Here is a 26173-nt window from a genome sequence, read left to right as displayed (position 1 = left end):
TTTCCATAAGAATGAAATACAAAGTGATTGTCCCTGATTGTGTTCTAGTTGTTTGTTGTTGTGCTCAACAAACCAGTTGGCCTACTATTTAGAAGGTACAGTTAAGTTCATTTTTATTTTTAACAATCAGTGAAAATATTGGAAGTGCTTTGTTGGTTCTTCAAGACCTGAATGTTGTATAGTATTCCTGGTTCTTGACAGATAACTATGCACAGTCCTTCTTGTGTTTCTTCTGCCAGTACTGACTTTTCTTTCATTTTACGCTATGGTTAACTTAATGGATTTTTGTTTGAATTACTTTTCACCACCATCCTGTAAATTTACCATCAAAGGACCAAAACATCCAAATTAGTTAAGTTTACCATTTATGAGAAAATGTGTAAAAAGATGTGACATTCATAAGGTAATGGCTCCTTCTAAACAGAAGTCACAGCTATATTTATAGGCATGTCATGTAACAGAAAGCACTTTCTTTTCTTGCTTGCTTTTTACCTTTTTGCTATAGTAGGGTTTAAATGGAAGGGCTTGTATTTGCAACGCAGGTGCTCTACCAGTTGAGCCATGCCCTCAGCTTTATTTGTTTTTCTTTTTATTTATTCATTCATTTATATGTGGTGCTTCATTGGAAATAAAATCTCCTGGACTTTTCCTGCCTGGAATAGCTTCAAACCATGTTCCTCCGATCTCAGCCTCCTGCGTAGCTAGGATTACAGGTATGCAGTGCCTGCTTCCTTGTGTTTTGGTTAGTGTCTTGTTTTTGCTTGGTCTGGTACAGAACACAATCCTCCTATTTATGCTTCCCTCATAATTGTGATGACAGCACATACCACATTGTTCAGCTTTGATTGAGATTGAATCTCTCAAATATTTTTTCCCAGGCTTGGTCTCCAATTGTAATTTTCCCAGTCTTAGCTGGGATTACAGATGTGACCCTCCATACCTTGCTTCAGAAAACTTTTTAAATACACATTGCTTTTTTGTAATTTGCACTCAAAATAGTTTAGTCTCTGAAGTGGTCATATCAATTGACCAAAGGAGCTATGACAGTTTTTGAGGTGGTCTCTTAAGGATTCGTGATTTCAATTGATACCAAATAATTTTCTAATTTATCACTGACAGCAACCAAAAAAATACCATATTTTGCTAAAGACTTTGTCTCTTTTAGAAATAGCATGGTGATTGGAAGTGGCGCTGTGGCTCAAGTGGTAGAGCACTTGCCTTGAGCTGAAGAGCTGAGGGATAGTGCCCGGCTGAGAGTTCAAGCCCCATGACCAAAAAAATAAATACTAGAAATAGCATAGTGATTTGTTTGCATGTAGTTCACCTCTTAAAGATCAGCCCATTAAGGCTTTAGCCAGAAATACCTCCTAAGCTATCTTTTAAATGGCTTCCAGAAAGGATTTGCTACATTCCATAAAGGAGTAGGCTATTAATGATTCAGTAAGCCCCCTCATTTTCCTCCTACCCCTAACTTGAAAGCTTCTTCATAACATCTAGGTACCTTGAGTCATCATTGCTCCACTCTAAAGAATTGTCATATGGAAAAATTTACTGTGAAGTATAATTGTCAGGAAACAACCTGAGTCAGACCACTCATTGATCGCAGTCATAGAACATACAGATTGTGGGCTTCACTTAAATCTTCGAATGTACATAAATGCCCTTATTATAGGATTGTAAGTCCTATAATAACCTAATAAAACTTTCTAAGGTATTTGTTCTGAGTTGAGTTTTGATTGGGTTGGCTTTTATTATGTTACCTAAAATGAACATTTTTATTGAAAGCATGTATTGGAAGGGAGAGGCATTTATGTACAGGATAAAAGCCACTTTACCTGAAGTTAGGGAACCTAAACTTCTGGTCCATTTATTTCACTTAACCTCTCTGAACCTTAGTTTCTTTCCCTTTACAGAATCCTATAGGTTATCTTTACAAGATTAGCTACTCCTCAGCACATACAGCTTTTTGGAACGACTATGACATACAGCTAATGGCTGATCCCAAATCAACCTCAGACTTCTTGATTTTGTATTGTTTTGTTTGCACTAGGGATTGACCCAGAGCCTTATGAATGTTAGGCAAGCATTCTACCACTGAGCTACATCCTCAGTCCTGTTCTTTGGGATTTTTGAGAAAGGGTCTTAACTGTGTACCTAAGGCTACCCTCAAAATTTCCCTTATTCTGTCTCCTGAGTGCTGCGATTGTAGGCATGCTCCTGTACCTAGCAAAACTCCGTTTTGATTACAGTACTATCTGAAACTACATTGTTGGCATTCTAGATGAAGTCTGTTATCTCAGAGATCCCATGACTTTCAATAATTTGTCCACATAAAGTCTCTGTCTTCTGAATCTCTATGGTCTCTTTATATTGAAGATTCATTGTTGAAACTTACTATATAAATTTAAGAATTCCTTGTGTTAAGGGATAGCATTTTTTGGGGGGGGGGTCTGGTTGTGGGGCCTGAACTCTGGGCCTGGGCGCTGTCCCTCAGCTCTTCAGCTCAAGGCTAGCACTCTACCACTTGAGCCACAGCGCCACTTGCGGCTTTTTTTTCTTTTTGCTTATGTGGTGCTGAGGAATCGAACCCAGGGCCTCAGGCATGCAAGGCAAGCGCTCTACCACTGAGCCACTTTCCCAGCCCCAGCATTTTTATTTTTCATGTAATGTTGAAAACAAAGATTGAAGATAATTCACAATGACACTTAAAATTCCAAATACAATGGAAACAAATCAAAACAATTAGTGATAATATGATTTAAATTAATTTCAAGTCCTGCATGTTCTCTGGCACAAATCTCAGGGTGGTGAAGTTCAAAGTGATATGTTTATCTGGAGGGTACACCATGGAGCAAAAAGAACAAACACAGATCCATCGATAAGAAGCCTGAATTCTAGTTCTACAAACTGGTTTTTAACTAACTGGGTTAGGGTCTTTATCTATTTAATGATATCATGCCAGTAACTTCTCAAGCATTAATGTGTCATATAAGTTACCTGAGGATCATATTTAAATGCATATTCTCATTCAGTAAGTCTGGGTAGGACTTGAGGCTCTTCACTTTTATCTTCACTTTTATCACTTTTATCTTGTCTTTTTTTTTTTTTTTGTCTTTTTGTCAGTTGTGGGCTTGAACTCTGGGCCTGGGTGCTGTCCCTCAGCTCTTTAGCTCAAGGCAAGTGCTCTACCACTTGAGTCACAGCTCCACTTCCAGTTTTCTGGTGCTTTATTAGAGATAAGAGTCTCACAGATTTTCTTTCCCCGGGCTGGCTTTGAACTTCAGTCCTCAGATCTTAGCCTCCTCAGTAGTTAGGATTACAGGTGTGAACCTTGTCTTTTTTTTTTTTTCTTAAGGTCTTCCTGTGTTGCCCAGGCTGGCCTTGATCTATGTAGTCCTGGCTGACCTCAAACACATGAGGATCCTGCCTCCTCAGCATCTAGAGAGCTGAGATTAAGGTTTACAGCACTATGCCTAATGAGCTTTTTTTATTTTTTATTTTTTGGTCAGTTGTGGGGCCTGAACTCTGGGCCTGGGCGCTGTCCCTCAGCTCTCCAGCTCAAGGTTAGTGTTCTACCGCCTGAGCCACAATGTCACTTCCGGGTTTTTCTGCTTATGTGGTGCTGAGGAATCAGATCTAAGGCCTCATGCATGTAAGGCCTTCTACCACTCCACCACTCTACCTCTCTTCCCCGACCCCATAATGAGCTTTTTTACAAATCATCTACATGTGCTACTACTGGTGGCCATGTACTACATTTATAAAAGTCGTAGATAAATTTCAAGGCTCCTTCTAAGCATACCCTACCTGTTAAACCCACTTCTTTCTCTCAAACTCTTGGATATCACAAGCTTTATTGAGCTAGTACTATATGCTAAGTTAATGTCTTATAACAATGCTTTGAATTTAACATTTAATAGGGTGTAATGATTGCCAATTACAGGTTCTTAGCCTAGATGTCAGATGTTATCTCCTAATAACAGTGTTAGGAATTAAAGTATTAATATATAAAGCTTTGAAAAAATGCTTGGCACTTAGGATAAGATATGCATATGTGGTTGTTATTATTATTTATTATCTCAGATAAATAACAACTGAGGAAATGTGAACCACAGTGATGTTGGTCTAAGCTTCACAGCTATTAAATGTTGGTGTTAACAGTTGGAAATTGTCTGACTCAAGAACTCCCTTACCCACTTTATTTTACTTCTTCTCAAGTAATGATTTATCTTGTCCTTGTGCATATAGACTCCTTATTAATGTCTCATTGTAATCAAGAGTAATTCATTGGAGCACTCACACCTGGTGCTTATATGTAAAAGATCTAAATTGTGCCTGTGAATATTCATTTAAGTATGACTTAAGAATCATAGAATATACATATAAATTCCATTTTATTCCATTCACTTTTCTACCTTTCTTTTAGCAGTTTAATCACCAAAATCCCTAAAAAGTGGAAGTAAAGTTTTATGTTCTGTTGCCATCAATTTAGTTGTTGTAATTGTCTTTGCTATACATTTTCATGAGTTGAGTGCTCAATAATATGCCATACCTATGTGGTGTGCTTAAATTATTACCTCTTGAAATTGGGTAATGATTGGATTTGGATCATGGTTTGCATGTTTTTATAAGTCCTAAGATATTTTAATTTCCAAAGGAGTTTTTTGTGGATTTTACTTTTTATCAGCTGCTTTTTGAATAGGAAAACTTTGATTTAGTATTTTGATGCTTTTGTATTCTCTGTAGTTGAGTATACTTGATTTTTTTAAAATACACTAGTCTGACACTCATTAGGCCTTTAGTAAAATTTTGAAAAAGGTCTGCTTACTATTGTAAAGTTCTGTAGATTATTTGCTCTCCCCTTATTCTAGCTACCCATTACTTGTTATTTTCTCTTATCCATGGTCTCTTATTCCTTTGTAACAAAAATAAAATCCTTTTTATTAAGACAATATGAGGCAGAAGATAAAATATCTTGGAGCCTTTGAACTTAGGGCAGGGAAATCAAGGGGCAGAGGATCCTTGAAATTAAGACAGACTTTGAATCTGTGAGAGTGTTTTTACCATGTTTTAGAACTGCATTCTGTATATTTACACTTTGGGTAACAAACATACTTGAAATAGTTTTTATATCAATAAAACTGTTGTAACGGAAAACTCAGCTCAAAACAGGATTAAAGAGGGAAAAGGAAATGTATTGGTGTGTATAAATTGGTCCAGGATAGGTGTGGCTTCAAAATAGCTCCACCCAGGGTTCAAATAATGTTATCAAGACTTAGTTTCATGTACATTTCTTAGTACTGCTTCCTGAGTGGTGGCTTTATAACCTAGCTCTACCCAGAAAAAATAATAACCTCTATCCTCTTAGCCTCTAAAATCCTGTTTCATGAGTTGAAAAGAGTCGCCATCTTTTCCCTAGAAGTTCCACAAAAAATCTCATTGATTCTCATGAACTCTGTGGCCAGGGGGTTGTGAAGCTCTCCTGTGTTTGAGAGTATCGGCTTGAACCGCCTTCCAGAAAGGAAATGATACCATTTTATCAGAAGGGAGTTGAGTATAGAAAGTTGGGTGCATGGTTTTATCCCAGCTACTACTTGGAAAGCAAAAATTCGAAGGATTGTGATTTGAGGCCACCCTGGCAATTTAGTAGGACCCCACCAACAGGAACCCAACCAGCAGGCAATGTGTGGTACCACATTCATAGTCTAAGACCAGCTTGTGGCAAAAACAGGAGAGCTTATCTAAAACATAACAAAAGCTAAAAGGGCTAGACACATGGTACAAGTGGTAGAACAGCTGCTAGCATAAGTGCAAGGCCCTGAGTGTACACACACACACACACACACACACACACACACACGTCTGGGAGAATCCCATCTCCAATTAACCAACAAAATGCTAGACAGAAGGTGAGACTCAAGTGGTAGACCACAGGTCCTGAGTTCAACTCTAGTACTTGTCACAAAACAAAATAATTGGTGAGCATTTATTACATTCAATTTCATTTTTGTCAAAATGTCAATATATGATACAGAAAAGGGACAGCTATGTCATTTTTATACTTGGAGAATAGTTGGGAAGAATCTGAATTATGGTGGATCCAAATTACAGTCAGTTCTTTGTTGTTGAAGTCATACTAGGGTTTGAATTCAGGGCTTCACACTCACTTCTTTGCTTGCCCTAGCTGGTGCTCTACCACTAGGGTCATGCCACTAAACTAGGCCTTTGACAGCTATTTTGGAGACAAGGTCTCAGAGACTTTTCTAACCAGCCTGTCTCCTAACTGTGATCCTCCAGATACCAGCCTCCTGAGTAGCTGGAAATATAAGCATGAGTCACCAGTGCTTGGCTTACATTCAAAATTTAAAAATCAAAACTAGTAGAATTATTGCAGCATGTCAAATGAGGAGCTTTCTACTTCATCTACTATATTCCTTCTTTTAGTATGTGATAGAATTGGGAAGCATTTCTAACAAAAATTACATAGTATCTTTTAGGAGATAATCAACAATTTGCATGGAAACTTATTACACATACAGTATTGCCTTAAAGGGTATGATAGTTTAATTTTTTATCATTTGAGAAATTCCTATGACTGTGGACCAACAATACTAGCAACTGTTTGTCTATATTCTGCATTTTCTAGAATTGGCAGTATATTTATCTGTTTGATGTTTACAAAACTCTTGTGTGCTTTACATTATAGTATGATTCATTTGAATTAGAGGCCTTGAGATACAGTGTGACCTTAAATTCATGGTTTTAGAAAATTGTTAACAAATACTTACTGAAGAACATTTTTATACTTGTAAGAAAGGGAACAATATGATTCCTGAACAGTTAAGAGTTTAACTGACTCTAAATAAAGTCATCTTTTTAGAAGTAAGAAAAGCAATTAGGCAAAATCTAGTTGAATTATTGTTTCAATTGCAGTTTATTTGCCTTATATGAACAAAGAGCTCTATGAGTTTGAGCATATAAGATCTCTAAGTTTTTTTATTCTGAATCTGCTGTTTACATGGAATGCTAGGATATACTAAAGTGACTCCATTTATATTATTCTACAAAAAGATTGTTCTGAGTATGTCTTAAGTGATTTTCACAATTTATTGCTGTCTAAAAATTTCCCTTGACTTCACATTTTGTTCTGAGTGTCTTGGTTTCTTTCTTCCACCCACACAGTGTTGAAGGCAAGGGATGCAAGAGTTGCAAAGTAATATAGCGAATTTGAGAGCCCTGGCTTTTTTTTTTTCCAGAACAAAATAACCTTTATTATACGATTGCTTTTTATTGATACCAAAAAAAAAAGCTTTGGCAAATGTTCAACACATGTATGAATAACCTTATTGATTTTGCTAGAATGAATAGGAAGCTTTGCTATTTGTTCTTGTAGATACTTGGCTCAGTAAACACAGTGATGGTAATAAACCAAATACTCTGATGAAAGGCTTAAAAAAAAAAAGCCAAACTTCCAAACTTATCAATCCATGTATCAAGCCACTTTATATCCATCCATGTATCTTTTCTTTAAAAAGAAAGGTAGTATATTAGAATCATGTTTATATTTCTTGTTATGGAAAATAATTGTGTAAACATACATTACAAGCTAATGTGAAAATTTTGAGAGAAGATATTTGACCAGAATTGTAAGCTGTATGAATAGAAATTTAAATGTACTGTCATATACTCAACAGTAAAACTCCAGTAAAGTCAAGGAAGCATAATTAGGACAAATAATTAGAAAACAATAGAAGCAAAGTAAGAATTTTTAAAAAAAGAAAACTTCATTTTGCATGTCACATTAGTTCAACTTGATCTGGTTAAAATGTAACATTTTAGGAAATGTTTGAGATTCTAAAAGAAAAAAATGACTTTTAGTGAGGGGGAAAAAGAAATGTTAGTGGGAACTTTTTGTATCACTTAAAAGTAAGGAATCTCCAAAAATTTCTAGGGGGAAAAACGTATTTCCTAATTTTATTAGCTCCTTTAAGACATAGCACTTCAGAGCATTTCAGTTCTGTAGGCATTTAATAAGTGAACTAACCTGAATTTTAGAAATTTCAGGTTAAGGTAGAATCATTTTCCTGGGCTCTAAATTTATTTTTTTCTGTCCTGATAGAAAGAGGTTCTCAGATTTGAATGTGAAGAAAACTAGTTGATATTTTTTATCTATAAAATACTGGCCTGAGCTGAAATCATTTGAAATGAAACTGGATTGTAAGAGTTGCTTCTTTTCAGCTATCTAGACTAAAACTATTGACTAGTCAATAGTCTTAATACATACATGTGTTAGAAAGTAAATGTAGTGGAGAAATGGTTTGAAAAGAAAGGAATGGTGGATATAACTGTTCATTGGTCAGTCCTAACAGTATAGGTAGAGGGCAGTGAAATTCTATAGCTTTCATGTGTCAACTGACACACACCTAGATTTTCCAGTTTCAAAAATAGTAACCCTTATATAAATTTTGATTGTGTGTATTACATTATTTTGTCTTAAAATACATACTCTGGTTTTGGTTTTGGTGATTTTGTTTATTCATGCTGTGTAGAATGTTAGAACACATTCAGAACTCTTGTTTAATTAAATTCAGAGCTCTGGAGCAAATTTTTTTGTTTTTCGGTCCGGTCGTGGGCCTGAACTCTGGGCCTGGGCGCTGTCCCTCAGCTCTTCAGCTCAAGGCTAGCGCTGTACCACATGAGCCACAGTGCCACTTCCGGCTTTTTTCTTTTTGCTTATGTGGTGCTGAGGAATTGAACTCAGGGCCTCAGGCATGCAAGGCAAGCGCTCTACCACTGAGCCACCTTCCCAGCCCCTCTTGAGCAAATTATTTTGCCTAACTTCCTCATGTGTTATAGGAAAGTAGTAAGGGTAAATTTAACATATATCTGCTCTTTGTGTATGTATTTTCTTATCTTCTTTGTAACCTCACTTAAACTTTAAGTCTTTTACTAGGTGATATGTAATCTCTATCATGATTATTAAGGACCACTGTATCAGGCACATTCTAGTTGTATATCATTTGGTTTTAAAATAATTTTTCCATGCTTGCTGATAGTCAGTAAGCTTTATGAAGACCTAGCCCTCAATTTCCACAAAATTGGTCTTTATTGATAGTTTCTTAACCAAACCCTTTACTATTTGAGCCTGCTGACTTCTTCTCTGAGTACACAAGATAGTACCCCCACCCCTTGCCATTTATTTATTTTATTTTATGTTCTTTTATTTTTGTGCTAGTCCTAGGGCTTGAACTCAGGGCCTGTGCAGTGTCCTTTTTATTGTTATTGTTGTTGCTCAAGGCAACACTTGAACTCAAGTCCACTTCCAGCTTTTTGGCTGGCTAATTGGAGGTAAGAGTTTCAGTGACTTTCCTTCCAGGGCTGGTTTTGAACCACGATCCTCAGATCTCAGCTTCCTGAGTAGCTAGGATTACAGGCATGAGCCACCAGTCCTTGGTTCATTTTTTAAAAAATCATGTTGTAGTTGTTTCTTTCACCAAAAATTCATGTCTCCATTTGTCAAAGTCCGACAGCTTATATACCTCTACTACTATGAAGCTTCCCCTGATTCCTCTTTCACATAAAATTTTATTTAAAATCACATAGTACTTATTATTAACATTAAGTAACATTAATACTGTACTTATTTGGGTTGGGCTGATTAGCACTTTTTTTCAAAACCATAAAGTCAACAAATATTTGAGGTAAGGAATCATACTTTTTACATTATTTTTAATATTCCAGCAGCTTCTTACATTTTAGTGAATATTCAGTAATACTTGCTGAGTTAATAATTACATTATTGGTGGGTCTCAGTGTCAAAGAGGGAGAACACATTAGTTTGGAAACTGCTCCAACATAATTTAACTGACCCATAAAAGAAGCCCATAAATGCTATAGGAGAAATCACTAATAAGCATTTACTTGAAAGTACTAACCTGGAATATTAGAAGGATAGTTTATTATACTCTGAGGGTGAAAGGATGTCATGTGCCACCATTGGGATTTCTGGCAACCTGGAAATAGTTTTTAGAGGACTTTTTTTCTTTTTCACATATATTTTTGTTGTAAAAATACTGAACAGAGGGGTTACAGTTACATGAGTAATGAGTACATTTCCTATCGAGCATTGTTACCTTCTCCTTTGTTTTTCCCCTATCATCCCTTCCCTCCCCATCTCCCCAACTCCTCCCTCCCCCCACCCTGAAATTGTAAAGTTCATTTTCAGTATAATGTCTTGTACATCTCATTGTTACAATAGATCAACCTGTATCCTTATTTAAGGATTTTGCTATATCCCTTCCCCTCCCCAAATTATAAAAATGCAATATGCCGGACACCGGAATCAAATACAGTGAAAACAGGGGGAAGAACATACAAAAGAAACAAGAATCTCATAGTGCACTATAAACACATTAAAAACAATAGCAAGAAAGAAAAAACCACTTGCGTCCCTGTCTTGGTTTTCTTTTTTTCACTTAACCTCATCTTATATGATCATATGTACATAGTTTTTGTCCTTTTCTGCTTGTCCTAGACATATACTAGTTATTGCAAATAAAAAAAACCATGGGACCTATGTTTCTTTGGGTTTTTCTTTTTTTTGGGGGGGGGGTCTGGTCGTGGGGCCTGAACTCTGGGCCTGGGCGCTGTCCCTCAGCTCTTCAGCTTAAGGCTAGCGCTCTACCACTTGAGCCACAGTGCCACTTCCGGCTTTTTTCTTTTTGCTTATGTGGTGCTGAGGAATTGAACCCAGGGCCTCTTGCATGCAAGGCAAGTGCTCTGCCACTGAGCCACCTTCCCAGCCCTCTTACTTCATTTAATATAGTTTTTTCCAAGTCTTTCCATTTCCTAACAAATGGGGCAATGTCATTCTTTCTAATCGAGGCATAGAATTCCATTTTGTGTGTGTGTGTGTGTGTGTGTGTGCGCGCGCGCGTGTGCGTGCACTATGTATGGAGTCTTTTTAGGAACCTCCATACTGCTTTCCAAAGTGGTTGAACAAGTTTACACTCCCACCAACAATGCAGTAGGGTTCCCTTTTGGCCACATCCCCTGCAGCATCTATTGTTACTAGATTTCTTGATTATAGCCATCCTAAGTGGGGTGAGGTGGAATCTCAATGTTGTTTTTATTTGCATTTCTTTTCTAGCTAGAGAAATTGAACATTTCTTCATGTGTCTATTGGCCATTATTTTTAATACAATTTTATTGTAAAAATACTGTACAGAGGGGTTACAGTTACATGAGTAATGAGTACATTTGTTGTCTAGCATTGTTACCTCTTCCTTTGTTTTTCCCCTATCATCCCTTCCTTCCCTACCTCCCTAATTACTCCTCCTCCCCCCCCCCAGCTGAAGTGTAAAGTTCGTTTTCTTTCTTTTTTTTTTTTTGTTATTAAAGAAGCAACTTTATTGAGAAGGTTCCTTCACTGACCGGCCAGGGCCGCAGCACAGGCTGGGGAGCTGATACTGCGACCGTAAAGTTCGTTTTCAACATAGTGTCTTGTACATCTCATTGTTATAGTGGGTCAGCCTGTATCTCTATTTAAGCATTTTTTTTTCCCTTTCCCTCCACAAATTAGAAGTGTATATACAAGATGCAGGGCACTTCTTATTTCCTCTTCAGAGAAGTCTCTTTAGAGGACTTTTGACTTTAGCTATTTCACCAAAAAGAAAAAAAGACTACATTAGATAGACAAGCTAGGTAATAAGTAAGCAAGTAATCAGGTGTTTGTATTAAAACACTAGGCTTTACATCTGTTGGTTTGGTAACACCTTTGTTCTCATAGGAATTAAGTCACATTATATTAGCTGTGAGCTTATACTGAACTGTTTATTTCAGTGTTCAACCTGATTTGATCTTGTTGCTGTGGTATAAAACAAAAGTCTGTTTACTGTTTGTGCCATGCAAGGGTCCTGAATGATAGGAGTGTCTTTTGTTATTCATAATATGAAGCCCTTTCTGAGAACATTTGAATTTTTGCCTTTGAGGTGACTTAGAATGGGTTTCCTAGATAGCCTCAGGTCACCAAAAGGACCACGGACTATGAAGTTGGAACTTTCAGCCCCACCCACTTGGCCTCCAGGAGCATTCAGGGGACTGGAAGTTGAGTTTATGGATTGGTGAGCACATCTAGGCACTGGGAAGATGGAATGCCTGTAGAAGGCATGGAAGCTCCGCTGTCCACATCCTACTTCCAGATACCTTTTTATATATACCTTTTCCAGTTGCTTGTTCCTGAATAATATTCTTTTGTTGTTTTTGAGACATGATTTTGCTTTGTTGTTCAGGCTGATCTTAAACTCCCCTACTCATTATTTACCTCAGCTTACCAAATAGCTTGCAAACCCTGTACCTGGCTTGAAATTGTGTTCTTTGTCATAAGTTAGGAGACTTAAGGGAGGTGTGTTTTTGTTGTTTTCATTTGTTGTTTTTGTAGTGCCTGGATTTCAACTCAGAGCCTGGAACTTGCTAAGTAGATACTGTACCACTTAAGTCACAACTCTAATCCTTTTTTGTTTTAGTTATTTTTCATATTGGGTTTTGTGTTTTAGCTAGCCTCAGACTATGATCCTCTTACCTGTGCTTCCTGAATAGCTGAGACCACAGGTGCACACCACCACTGCACCTTGCTTTTTGGCTGGGGCAGAGGCGGGGAGGCGCAAAGGGATGGCAGGGGGGAGGGGGTATATATTTTTGCACAGGCTGGCCTTGAACAAGCCTCCTGATCTCTGCCTTCTGAGTGCCTAGGGTTTAGTTATTCACCACTACTCCAGATCCATTTTTGAGTTAATGTACTAATAGATCATGGAACCAGGAAGTGGGTTGTGGGAACCCCCCAATTTATACCTCAAAACCTAGAACTTCTAATTGGTGTCTGAAATGGGCAGAGTTGTTGGACTGGGACTTGTGGGAATCTAACACTACTCTGTGAGGAGGTAGTATCAGAATTGAATTAAATTTGTTAGCTGCCTAGTTGTCAGAGAATTGGAGGATTGGTTGATATCAAAGAAAATGCTTCTTAGTTGTTTTCATTGAAGATGACTTGAGATATAAAAATACTTTAAAAACTAAAACTTGTATCTGCCATGAAATATAGACTGAAACAATAAAATATGTAAAATTCACAAAATTGAATCAATCAAGAACTTGACTGATTTTGAAAAGTACAGCTCTTCACCTTAAGCTTCCCTTAGCTTCTCTGACCCAAGAAGTAGGAATTATAATACCTAGAATTTTTAAAATGTATGTAATTTCTAAAGTTACATAGGATCAATATTTGAATTCCAGATGTATGTCAGCATCCAATGATCTTGGAGTCTGTAAGAGATTTTATAATATGCTAGTGCTTTATTTGTTGGTTTGCTTGTCCCTTTAAGAGCTTTAGTTGAGGTATAGTTTTCATGTCACGCAGTTTTACCCAATTAAACACTTCACCTTAGGGTATTAGTATATCACAGAATTATGCAGCCATCACAATCAATTTTAGAATACTTAAAATTTCATCACCTAAGAAATGAAACTTGTACCATTTAGCCACACTTTCCCTAATCCCTTCATCAATTTCTGCTCCCCCACCTTCACAAACATACAGGCAACCACTAATCTACTTTCTAACTCTAGATTTCATACAAATAGTATCACACAAAAAATACAGTGATTGACATCTTTCACTTAGCAGTTTCCAGTTTACAAGATTTCATCCGTGCTGCAACATGTACTGATACTTAATTCCTTTTCATTACCAATTAATATCTCATTGTATTGGTGTATACCCATTTTGTTTATCTGTTCATCAGTTAATGATGTTTGAGTCATTTCCACTTTTTGGCTATTATGAATAATATGGCTGTGAAAATGGATGAAGGTTAGCTGGGCGCCGGTGGCTCACACCTGTAATTCTAGCTACTCAGGAGATCTGAGGCTCACAGTTGAAAGCCAGCCCAGGCAGGAAAGTCTGTGAGACTCTTATCTCCAATAAACCAGTAGAAAACTGGAAGTGGTGCTGTGGCTCAAGCGGTAGAGTGCTCACATTGAGCTGAAGAGAGAGGGAAAGCACCCAAGCTGAGAGTTCAAGCCCCACGACTGACTAAAAGAAATGGATAAAGGTTTTGTGTGTACATTGATTTTAATTTTGGCAGGTTTATACCTAGGAATTGAGTTATATTACAACTTCATCTTTAATCTTGAGGAGCTGCCAGACTTTTTCTGACAGTACCATTATTTTCCTGTAATGAAAAATTTCAACTTTTCACCTTTTCTGTGTCCTTTCCAATATTAGTTATTATTACCCTCTTCTTTATTTTTTTTAAATTATAGTTATCCTAGTGGAGTGAAATGGCATCTGATTGTGGTTATGTTTGAATTTCCTTGATGACTAATTATACTGAATCTCTTCATGTACTTACTGATTATATATAGACTTTAAAAAACTAAATGTTTACTAATTTTTACTAATCTTTACTAATCCTTACTAATTTTTGCTTGGTTTATTGCTTATATATACCAGTTGAAAGTCCTTTATCAGGTAATATAATTTGAAAATTCTTTACACAATTATGTGGAATTCGTTAGACAAATTCTGTGGCAGTTCTTTTCATACTTATTTGTTTAAGGAGAGCTTGTGAGCAAAGCCCATCAAGTAAGAGTGTGAATAGCCAATTTAGAGAAGCATGCTCCATCTGGTATACTAAAAGAAATGTCTTCATGGCATGCCTGTCATCGAATTTCTGTCTAATTTTCAGTTTTCTCCTTATGATACCAAATTATAATATATATATGTTATATATTATAATATATAACAGAATAACACAGTAGGCAAACATTTCACCATCCCATATAATAATACTAGGTATGAATCATATGTGAGCTGACAGCTGTGCTCTTTAGTACTTGGAATATTGCCTCCAGAACTAATGAAACAAGCTCTTTCAACATAGAAGCTGAAAGATGTGTCCACTTAGCCCCACCACCTTCATCAAATAACTTTTCTCTGGATATAGATTTTTCTCAGTTGTTATAATAGAGAATTCAAAGGGAAAATTAAACTATATTCTTTAAGGTTCTTTTCAGCCTTAAAATGTGATTATATATGTACAATAACATTAGTGACTTTTCTTATTCTTCCCCTTAACAAGAAAGAATTGTCTTATTGGGAAAGCTTAAACCTTATGTTATTTTCACAAAAGATTGGAATTAGAGGCCAGGCACCGGTGGCACACACCTGTAATCCTAGCTACTCAGGAGACTGAGATCTGAGGATCGAAGTTCAAAGCCAGCCCGGGCAGGAAAGTTCATGAGACTCTTATCTCCAGTAAAACCACTAGAAAACTGGAAGTGGCACTGTGGCTCAAGCGGTAGAGCACTTACCTTGAGCTGAAGAGCACAGGGACAGCACCCAGGCCCTGAGTTCAAGCCCCACAACTGACCAAAAAAAAAAAAAAAAAGATTGGAATTATTTGGATTTGACAAACAAAAACTTACTATAGAGTAGTAAATACCATCTAAGAGAATTGCAGTGTGAGTTAGAGGAACATGACCTTTAGATCGCCAATAAGATGGAACTAAAGGAAGAAACAATTTACACACCTGCTGTGGGTGTGGCTAAAGGTAAAGACACTGTAAGGAATGAGTCCTTGAGTGCATCCTTAAGTATTCAGAGATCATTAGAGAAGAAGCAAGCTCTCAGAGGTCAGTTGTGTCTGAAGGTGAAAACAAAACCTAGACTACAAAAATAAGAAAAATAGGACTATAAGAAAACAAACACCTGAAAGGGCCTAGAAATTGTGAGGTAAGTGTACTTTATTTTGGTTAATTTGGGAAGGAGAGTAATTTTTTTTATTTTTGAAGTTTTAGGAGACTGAAAGCTTACTATTGTTTTCTTAGCATAATGGGAATAATTGCCACAGATTTATCAAAGAGTAAGATAAGGAAAACACCATAAGCCCATAAGTAAGCTGATATGTAAGAGTGTTGGAAGGGTCATTAAGATTCACAGCCATTTGATAACTTTGACTCCCACAACCCAAGAAAGCTACTTTAAAGTTACCATTTTATTTTTTATTTGACTGACTTCTATGATGACATTAATCAAACATCATTATAAATAAGTCAGAAAGAAAATCAGAAATTTAGAAAAATAAGAGAATTGGTTCTTTTCCTCAATAAGTATGAATGGGTCTTTGTCGTAATATAAAAATAGCTCATCATAATTACTTAGGAAATATTTTGTCTTTAATCTCATCCTAGAGCTCTTGAAGAAAAAATATATTTACTGAGAGGATTATTTGATATAAACACAGAGCTTGAAATACATAGGACCTGTTATACTCCTAATGCTCTATTTTTTATTCATTGGGGTACTAAAGGTGAAAAAGAAATACACTTCCAGAGTTGAGAGCATTAGTCCAAAGTGTAACAGGTCCTTGGGGTTTGTTGTTGGAATCAAGTTTAAGACATAGACAGCCACAACTACATTCTATTTGGTATGAGTGTTGAACCTGTCATGTCCGGCTTCTTAAACAATTTCATCAGCCTAGAATTACATAACAAAGGCCAAGTCACCACATAGCAAGACCGTAGAATCTTTATAGGTAAGTTTTTTTTTTTGGGGGGGAAGTATGGATGTGTATTTACACTGGACATTAAGCAGAATATTTGAGCAAATTATTCTCACTGTAACCAAAGTAGGCTTGCTGCCAACAGAAAGAGCAAAAGAAATTTTATACAGATTTACTGAAGAACAGCTTCAGGGCATGTGACACAGTTATGCAATGCAAAAAATAATAGAAATAAACTTATCAGCTATAAGAGAAGGAGGTTCATTTTATTCTAAGACATCAATGACAAAATAATGTTACTATGTTGATCTCTTTAAAAAGGATAGCTTGACTGAATCAGAGCTGTTGTCCTATGGGCATTGTAAGAAGGCTTTACAGATAAACTTAGGGCCACCAAAAATACTCTTCATGACTCTTAAACAAAGATAGTGTATATATTGGTGAGATTTGATTTCCCACAGATATTTACTGACATCTGAGTTAGGCATTATTAGCAATAGAAGTACTATTAAGTATATTGTAATTGAGTAAAGCTTAAATTGTCTAGTTATTTACATTTATAGCTATAAAATCATGGATATCAATTTTGGGGCTCTGGTGCAGCATTTATTTTTACAATAAATTGAACACAAGAGCTACTAAAAATTTTTATAAAAGAATTATATATTATTTATAAAAGAATTTTATAAAAGAATGAGTACCTTGACAAAAGCTGAACTTGAATTTAACAGGTGGGATATATCAGGCATGGTGGCACACACCGGTGATCATAGGCTGAAGCAGAAAGATTAGCATGAAAAGCCAGTCTTGGCTACAGAGAGACCCTGTTTCAAAAAAAAAAATCTTAAATGTAATTAAATGCTTTTGTCTTTATAGAGGAATAGACTAGTTCAGTATACAACCATTTCTCATAAAGAATTTCCTCCAAAAAGGACATGGGAAAATGATATATAAGTAGGGTAATCTGACAGTAGCAAATTCATTAAATAGCACACTACCAGTAGCTATTTGATGAAGCTTGTCCAGTCCCAATGTACTTCTGTGTACTAATTTAATTTTTGTTACTGCTATGCTAGGGAATCAAACTCAAGACTTTACTGGGCATGCTGGACAAGCATTCTACCTCTGAGCTACATCCCTAGCTTAAATTATTAAATATAAAGGTAGAAATAAGCATAATTAATTGAAAATGTGGTTGAATCTTCATCTGTTTTTTGTTTTGTTTTCCCGGTCATGGGGCTTAAACTCTGGGTCTGGGCACTGTCCCTGAGCTCTTAAACAAGTGCTCTACCACTTGAGCTACAGCACCACTTCCAGTTTGCTGGTGGTTAATTGGAGATAAAGCCTCAGGGACTTTCCTGCCTGGGCTGGCTTTGAACTTCGATCCTCAGATCTCAGCCTCCTGAGTAGCTAGGATTACAGGTGTGAGCCATTGGCACCTGGCTTCATCTGTTTTTATTACTAGAATATTGTAGTATTCTCTTCCCCTCCTCCCTCCAAAAGATTTCTTTAATAGTACTAAAAAGTACTCACTCTTTCTTTACATATATATTTTGTTGATTTTTTTAATGGTGTGCTTCCTAACATACTGTAAATAGGCTGTGTTGCTGTCATGAAATGGTAGTTATCTTTGTTATATTTCTGAAATCTATAAAGCATTTTAAGAAACAAAATACTTTTCTTTTGAAGTACTTCATCCCATAACTTGATACTAAGCCCATTTTACAATTGTTAGGTGCATCCTCTTCCGTTTTTCCCTTTTGGGTTACAGACTTCGTCAGGGAGGAGATGAGGGAGACGTGAATTCTCATTCCGCCAATAGAATCTAGAATTATGTAGTATTTACCTATTTTGCGTAGTGCAGGCCCACCCACACATTATGAAGTGCTTAAGTGAAAGAACACTGAGCAGACAGCTAGCTCTTCAATGTGTGATGCCTGGTGGAACTGACATGCTCTAATACTATCTGGATTTTATTCTCTGGTGAGAAGGGTTTTTTGCTTGTAACAGCAGAGAGGAATAAAAAGGTAAGTTGCTCTATGGCTTAAATGTTTGTTTCATTGTTGCTTCCTGTTAAAGTAAACTTGCAAAAGGAAGGATTTGAAGCATAATTATGCAAGGTATTTATAATAATTTTTCACTTTCATATTTAGCTTTAGAATTGTGTTTATGAATTAAATGTCCTTCCATTCTCGTACTGAATCAAAGTCAAACTCCATAGTTAGAGTTCTTAGGGAGGGTTTGCACTATTAATTTCATCTCCTATCAGTCCTAAAGGAAGCTCAAGAAATAAAAATACAGGATTTATTGCCTGTGATAATAGGTCAACAGAAAAATAGAAAGTTGTTCATTTTTACTATTTTTGCAGTCTAAGATATTGAACTTAGTCTTGAAATATTTTAGTCCATACTGTCATTGACTGTTTTCTATTGTTATTAAATTTGACTATTGTATATTCTCTGAAGAAAATTGTTTGGTATCCAGAATGATGGTGTTATCATTGTATTAGTTGTATCCTTGGTTAGCTGTTAGTCTTGCTTTATCAGCCCTAAATCGTCTCTCAATAAACAGTTGTTCTTCATAAGAATTTTAAGTAATGTTTTGATCTGATATAGTGGGAAGAGATTTAACAACATTAAGTATGATTATTGGTTAGAGGGACTCTTGTCTAAAAACAGGACAAGAATGGTCATTATTTTCTAGCGGTATTCTTTTTGAAGCATTCTGTTTTCACCAAAAGAAAAAATATAATGAAATGTTTTTGTTTCTATAGGAATTTGTGAAAAGTTTTGTATGATTTAGAGTAGTGATATGTATGACCTTTTTAAAATTTAGGTTTTTAATCTGTATATTTACAAGATGAGTGATAAATCGGGGATGAGAAAAGTTGAAAATTAGGGAGAAGATCATAACTACTGCATTGGGTTATTTGCAATGTGATAAATTTTAAAAAGAGGAAATTACTAGAAATAGCTATGTATTTATCATTTTCTAATAAAAAGGGTTAAGCAGGAATACCATGCTGAGTAATTTAGAATGTTCACTCTACTAAAAAAGAAAAATAGATGTTCTTAGCCTCCCACACACAGTATCTCTAAATTACTGTTATAAAAATTTATAAGGAACACATTATGATTTGGTCAAAGAAAGATTACTGCTTTGGAGAACTTTTCATGAACCAAAAAGACAAAACTATTAAGATGAAACTTCAGTTCTTCAGTGAGAATAATAATGCCATTTTTAAATAGTAATTTCTCTATTGGTAGAGCACAAACATACTGGGATTTGAACTCTGGGACTTATCCTTGCTAGGAAGGCACACTCCCACTTGAACTGCACACCCAGCCCTTTTTTGCCCTGATGATTTTTTTATTTCCTCTGTAGCTGGAATAACAGATGTTTACCACCACACTCAGCTATAGATTGAAAAAAGGGGGTCTTGGGAGTTTTACTGCATGGTTGGGCCTCAAACTCTGATCCTCTCATTCTAGGCCTCCAAAATCAATTTAAGATTTCAGGTATGAAGCACTGACTGTTGTCACTCACTGTTGTCCCAACTGAAAACTGACTTTTGAAGAAACAGTATTGGAGATCCATTTGTAATTTTGAATTTTTAACCTCATTTTTCTTATTCCTTCTGAAGAAGCTTATTATGGATTTTGAAACAAAAGGTTTAATGTTAATTTCTCTGTAAGAGCTAAGAATACATGTTATAACTCATTTAATTTACATGTACTGTTTCCTCCTAGCGAAAATGAAGTGTTTATACATCACTTAACCATGAAACTAACAGATCTTTGATTGTTTTATGATCTATTATGTATTTAGAGTAGTAGAAAACTAGAACTTTCTACTTGGTATCAAAATTATGAAGATTAGATTATAAACATTCATTTAGATGCTGAGAAATAAGGATAAAGTGACAGGGCAGCATTACTTTAATGGCTAATTAAATACAGAGTAGATATTTTGCATTGCATTATATTCTTGGAAATATTCATCTCACAGTTAAAATATTTTTAGGATACTCCTAAAAACTATAACTTTTAGCCATAATAGTCTTACAGCATATGTTTGAGTCCTGCTCTGTGAGCCTGATTTCTAAGTCCAGACATAGTATATATAAGTGAGTAAATAAAGTACATAACCCAACAGTCAACTCATTACAGCTTTATTGTTCTCATTTAGTCCTCGTGATAGTCCTGAGGTGGGAAATTTGCACCATTTTGGGGTATATAAAAATTATGTGTTAGTCTGTAAATTTGGGAACTCAACAAGGATCCAACTCAAAGACCCAAGTTCTTCCAGGTGCCCTAGATAGTTATGGCTTTCCAAATGTCTTTTCTAGTTTGAAGGAAATGCTATGATAACAAAGTAATTAGTGATAATTTAAGAAAATATTGAATTTTAAGGTTTTATATTTAAAAGCTTTTCAATTAAACCTTGTCAAAATAACTAGGGATGCTGCTAATTCTTCATTCTTCCTCCTCTGAGCCACTATTTCTATTCTCTTTTATAAACTCTTAAAGAAACAATTTATGTAAATAGATGGACAGAATAGAGACAAGTTCAAATACAAGTATTTCAGCATAAGGTATTAATTCAAAATATAAGATGTAATTGCTTTTTTAAGACCATCTAGGGCATTTAATGCTAAAATTATACTTGTATGTCTCTATTACTATTAAGAAAATTATTACTATTATTATTACTAAGATGGTCGCTTTGCTTACCTATCACTCAGTTCATTGTGTGACCACACTTGTGCAGTAAATAACATCTTCCCTGACCAAAAGAGCTGTGAATAGTACAATTTCTCCTCAAAAAAAGAGCAAGAAGAAATGCAACTGTGACTGGGAAAAACCAAATAACATGGAACTCACATTTGAATTATGGAAGGCTAAAAGGGGCAAATTTTGAATCTGGAATTCATTTTTGTAATGCCAATAAGTTTAAAGAACTTTTTATTTTCTATTTTTATTGTCCTTTTTGTGTTTCCTCCTCCCCACCCCCAACCCCTGGGGCTTGTACTGGGGCTGGAAGGCCAGGGCCTCAGGCTCTTGCTTGGCTTTTCTGATCTAGGCTGACACTCTACCACTTAAGCCATAGATCCACTTCTGGTTTTTTGCTTGTTACTGACTTCAAACGTTGATTCTCAGATCTAAGCCTTGTAAATAGCTAGGATTACAAGTGTGAGCCACTAGCACCCAGCTACTTTGTCTTTAAAAACTTTTTTTTTTTTTTTTGCTTTTTACAACATAGAAAATTAGTAAAACAACTTTACAAATGCCCTTTACTCAGCTTCCTCTAGTGGTAATAACTCACATAATGTATTTATCAAGATTAGCATTAGTATAATACTATTTACTCTCAACTATGAACAGTATTCAGATTTCACCAGTCCTTTCCATTAATGTCCTTTTCTGTTCCACAGTCCAGTTTCTGATCCTGTATTGTGTATAATTGTTGCATCTTCATAATCTTTCATGATCATGGGACTTTTAGCACGCTCTCACATTTAATCATCAATTTGGGTTTGGTCATTGTTTGCATGTCTTTAGATTGAGGTTATGAAGTTTTGGATAGAATATTTCAGTATATCACATCAAAGATAAATGATATCAAAATGTCTTATTACAAGCAGTGTTAAACTTGATGAGTTGGTTGAGGTAGTATCTGCCAGTTTTCTTCCACTATGAACTTACTACCTTCTGAGTAATTAGTAATTATTTTGGGGGAAAATACTTGATTATTGTTAGTTTAAAAAAATAATAAGATGCATGTAAACTTGTTCAGTATCTTAGTAAAAGTTAAGACTACAGGTATCCAGATATTGTTTCTGGGAGTGATTTAGGCACCCCAAATAATTAGAGGCTCTCTGGGCACTGGTGGCTCATGCCTGTAATTCTAGCTACTCTGGAAGCTAAGATTTGAGGACTGCAATTCAAAGCCAGCCCATGCAGGAAAATCTGTGACATTCCTATCTCCAATTAGACACCCAAACCAAAAGTGGAGATACAGCTCAAGGGGTAGAGCACTTGCCTTGAGTGAAAAAGGGAGCTGGGTGCAGGTAGTTCATGCTTGTGTAATCCTAGCTACTCCAAGAGATTGAAATCTGAGGATTGTGGTTCAAAGCCAGCCTGGATAGGAAAGTCTGTGAGACTCTTATCTCCAATAACCTACCAAAAAGCCAGAAATGGGGCTGTGGCAAGGTAGAACATTTGCCTTGAGTGAAAAAGTTCATTGATAGCACCCAGGCCCAAAGTACAAGCATATAAGCCCCAGGACCGGGACCAGGGGGAAAAAAATTGCCCCTGTTAAGGACAATAGCATCAGTTATATAAGCTCTTACCCTGTAATATTTTATAGTAGAAAAGAATTTGGGGGCTTTTTAGGTTTATTTTTTAATTTAGTTTCCCAATGTAGTTTTTCCCTAGAGAAACCTGTTTCAGCAATTCTAGAATGATAGAGTTACAGTAATGTGAGAGTTAAAATATTTCCTATTTTGTAAGTTTGTTCTGAGACTCAAATCAGTCACATAAAATGCTTAGGACATTATTTGGCTCAGAGCTAGACCAGTGTTAACCCTTGTGAAAGAGACTACCAGTGTTAGATGCTGGCTTGGGAAAATGATACAATTTCCTATGAATGTACTTTTGTCTTGTGTTTTTGTTCCAAATAACTGATGAATCCTACCATTTTTTCCTGCTTTTTGCTGAATTTTGTTTGTTACTTTAATGGTTAATACAGGAGCTAACTTCTATACTTGCTTTCTGAGAAGCATATTATCACTTTAAGAACTTCGATAATCTATAAATTGCTGAGTGTAGGTCTGAAAAGGACAGTGACAGTAAACATGTTTGAGTTCTTAGTTGTACTTTTAAAATAGCTTTTCGGGTGACTGAAGTTGGAGGGAGATTATAATGGTAAGGTTATTTTAAGCAAACACCTCTCCAATCAGGAATAGTGCCCTGAAGTCTTTTTTGGCTTGTCACATTCTAGGAGCACATAAAGCTTTTTGTCCCTAAGCTGTCTTGACTCACTTCAAATACATGTTTTTCTAATGGAGCCAGGAGTTTGTTTTAAGTTCAATACTCTGGTTTTTCCTTTGCATTTCTTCCCTCCTTATAAGTAAGTATGTAATGAGTCCACTTCATGTTCTGAGGTTTTTAATATTGGTCACCAACAGGAAATGGGTTGACAAATGCAATGAGCATTGAGGAAGTGGCAAAGGGTTCAGATGATTTCACAAAGTACTCACATTCATAGTTGTTACCTGTCTACACTCAAGTATCATTTGCTTAGGGTTTGTTTTATACACGTATGCTTTTTGGTCTCTTATATAAATGATCTCCCAGGGCTGGGAAGGTAGCTCAGCGGTAGAGTGCATGCCTTGCAAGCATGAGGCCCTGGGTTCGATTCCTCAGCACCACATAAGCAGAAAAAGCTGGAAGTGGTGCTTTGGCTCCAGTGGTAGAGCGCTAGCCTTGAGCTAAAAGCTGAGGGACACCGCTCAGACCCAGAGTTCAGGCCCCATGACCGGCAAAAAATAAATAAATAAATAAATGATCCCCCAATAGGTCTCTTATTATATAAGAATTACTATAAGAATTAGCCTGTTCAGCCCTATGTGGGTGCAAATTTGCACCCACAGCAGGTATCTTCATTACTTAGTTTTATCTTATTTCTTTTTACTTTTCAGAAATTTGTACTGGTGGTTAGTAGACAGTAAGTAAAACAAGGTGTGTGCACTGTAAATAGTAAAAGGAGCATGTTATCTTGAGGGACAAAGATTGGTTTTCCCATTTTTCATCTTCAGGTGAAGCTGATGGTTTTTCTCTCGTCTTTCTTTCTTTCTTTCCTTCTTTCTTTCTTTTTTTTTTTTTTGTTGTTGTTGATCGTGGGGCTTGAATTCTGGGCCTGGGTGCTGTCCCTGACCTCTTCAGCTTAAGGCTAGTGCTCTACCACTTGAGCCACAGCACCACTTCGAGTTTGCTGGTGGATTACCGGAGATAAGAGCCTCACAGACTTTCCTGCCTAGGTTGGTCCTCAGATCTCAGCCTCCTGAGTAGCTAGTGTTACAGGCGTGAGCCACCGGCGCCTGGCCTGATGATTTCATATAATAAAAAGTTTTTCTTTTGGGAAAACGTGATAAGAAAGTAATGGTACTTCTTTCCTTCGCAGAACAAATGGTTAAACTGTTCGATCTGTCAAATTCATAAAACCATTCTTATTAAATAGGAAAGTCACATGCTTAATTTTCAGTGATCAAGCAGAGTCTATTGTATCTTGTTTATCTTAGCAAGATTTTCTCAATGTTTTTCCAGTCTCAGAATGATATTCCATGTTCTCAGCAATAGATCACATTGGAATAAGGCTGTATAGGGTCAGATCAACTAACTGAATTGAAGCCCATGAGGCCAGTAATTGAAGTATTAAGATTTTTTTTTTATTGGTTGTGGGGCTTGAACTCAGGGCCTGGGCACTGTCCTTGAGCTCTTTTGCTCAAGGTTAGCTCTTCCACTTAGAGCCACAATTTTCATGTTTTCTGGTGGCTAATTGGAGATGAGAGTTTCATGGACTTTACTACCTGGGCTGGCTTTGAACCGCAGCCCTCAGATCTCAGCCTCCTGAGTAGCTAGGATTACAGCTGGGATATTTTATATTCCATTCAGTTCTTAAGTGCATGACTTCAGGAATTTATTTTAGTCCTTGTGTTTTAGAATACAGAGAAAATGATAGAGTATGAATACAAAAACACAGCCACTCAGCTGTGTTAGAAGTCTAACCTCTTGTGCAGCTCTTACACTTTCATGTAAGAATTCCGCCACCCAGGGTGGAAGATGAGGGAGAAGCAAGAAGTGGGGCTGTGGCTCAGAGTGATAAGAATGCTAACCTTGATTTAAAAAGCTCAGGAAGGGGCTGGGAAGGTGGCTCAGTGATAGGGCGCTTGCCTTGCATGCATGAGGCCCTGGGTTTGATTCCTCAGCACCACATAAGCAAAAAGATAAAAGCCGGAAGTGGCGCTGTGGCTCAAGTGATAGAGCACTAGCCTTGATCTGAAGAACTGAGCTGAGGGACAGCACCCAGGCCCCGAGTTCAGGCCCCATGGCCGGACCAAAAAAATAAAAATAAAAAGCTCAGGAACAGCACTCAGGCCCTGAGTTCAAGTCCCAAGGACCTGCACACACAAACGCGTCCTTTGTGTATGTTTATAAAGGTATCCAGATTAGGTAGTGTCACACTTTCACTTTGATCAAGTATAATTTAGAAAATAAAAAAGTTTGTTACATTTCCCTATATTCTTGCTACCATGTTATCGTTTCTGTTTGCAGAATTTTCTCTAGCCATTCTGTTTTTATCTGCTGGAAAATTCTTTTAGTGTTTTCCCATCTGAGAATGTCTTGATTATCCCTCTATTTTTATTGGCTATAAAATTCTTTGTTGACATTTTTTTAGAACCAAGAAGTTATTAAACCATTATTTTTTGTCACCCATTGTTTCTAATGAGAAAACTGCTACCATTGCACTACCATTTTAACTGTAACTGGTCTTTACTACACCTTCCACCCCCGCTACCCTCCCATAGGTAAAGGATAGATTTTTCTCTACTT

General features: G+C 36.5%; 1 protein-coding gene across 3 annotated transcripts in view; it reads left to right on the top strand.

Moving 5' to 3' along the window:
- The window catches only part of Peli1 (pellino E3 ubiquitin protein ligase 1), a 51663-nt gene that overhangs the window by 8621 nt on the left and 16869 nt on the right, over nt 1-26173 (top strand). Inside the window, exon 1 of one of the 3 annotated variants that reach the window (XM_013022554.1) lies at nt 2776-2926. The exons of the other annotated variants lie outside the window; for them this stretch is intronic. The gene's annotated coding sequence lies outside the window, so the exon portion shown is untranslated. Of the gene's footprint in view, nt 1-2775; nt 2927-26173 lie in introns of those variants that run through there. 3 annotated transcript variants of the gene reach the window in all.

This window comes from Dipodomys ordii, unplaced genomic scaffold (assembly GCF_000151885.1).
Source record: "Dipodomys ordii isolate 6190 unplaced genomic scaffold, Dord_2.0 Scaffold63, whole genome shotgun sequence".
NCBI classification, from domain to species: Eukaryota; Metazoa; Chordata; class Mammalia; order Rodentia; family Heteromyidae; genus Dipodomys; species Dipodomys ordii.
This window is presented reverse-complemented; position numbering and strand designations above follow the sequence as displayed.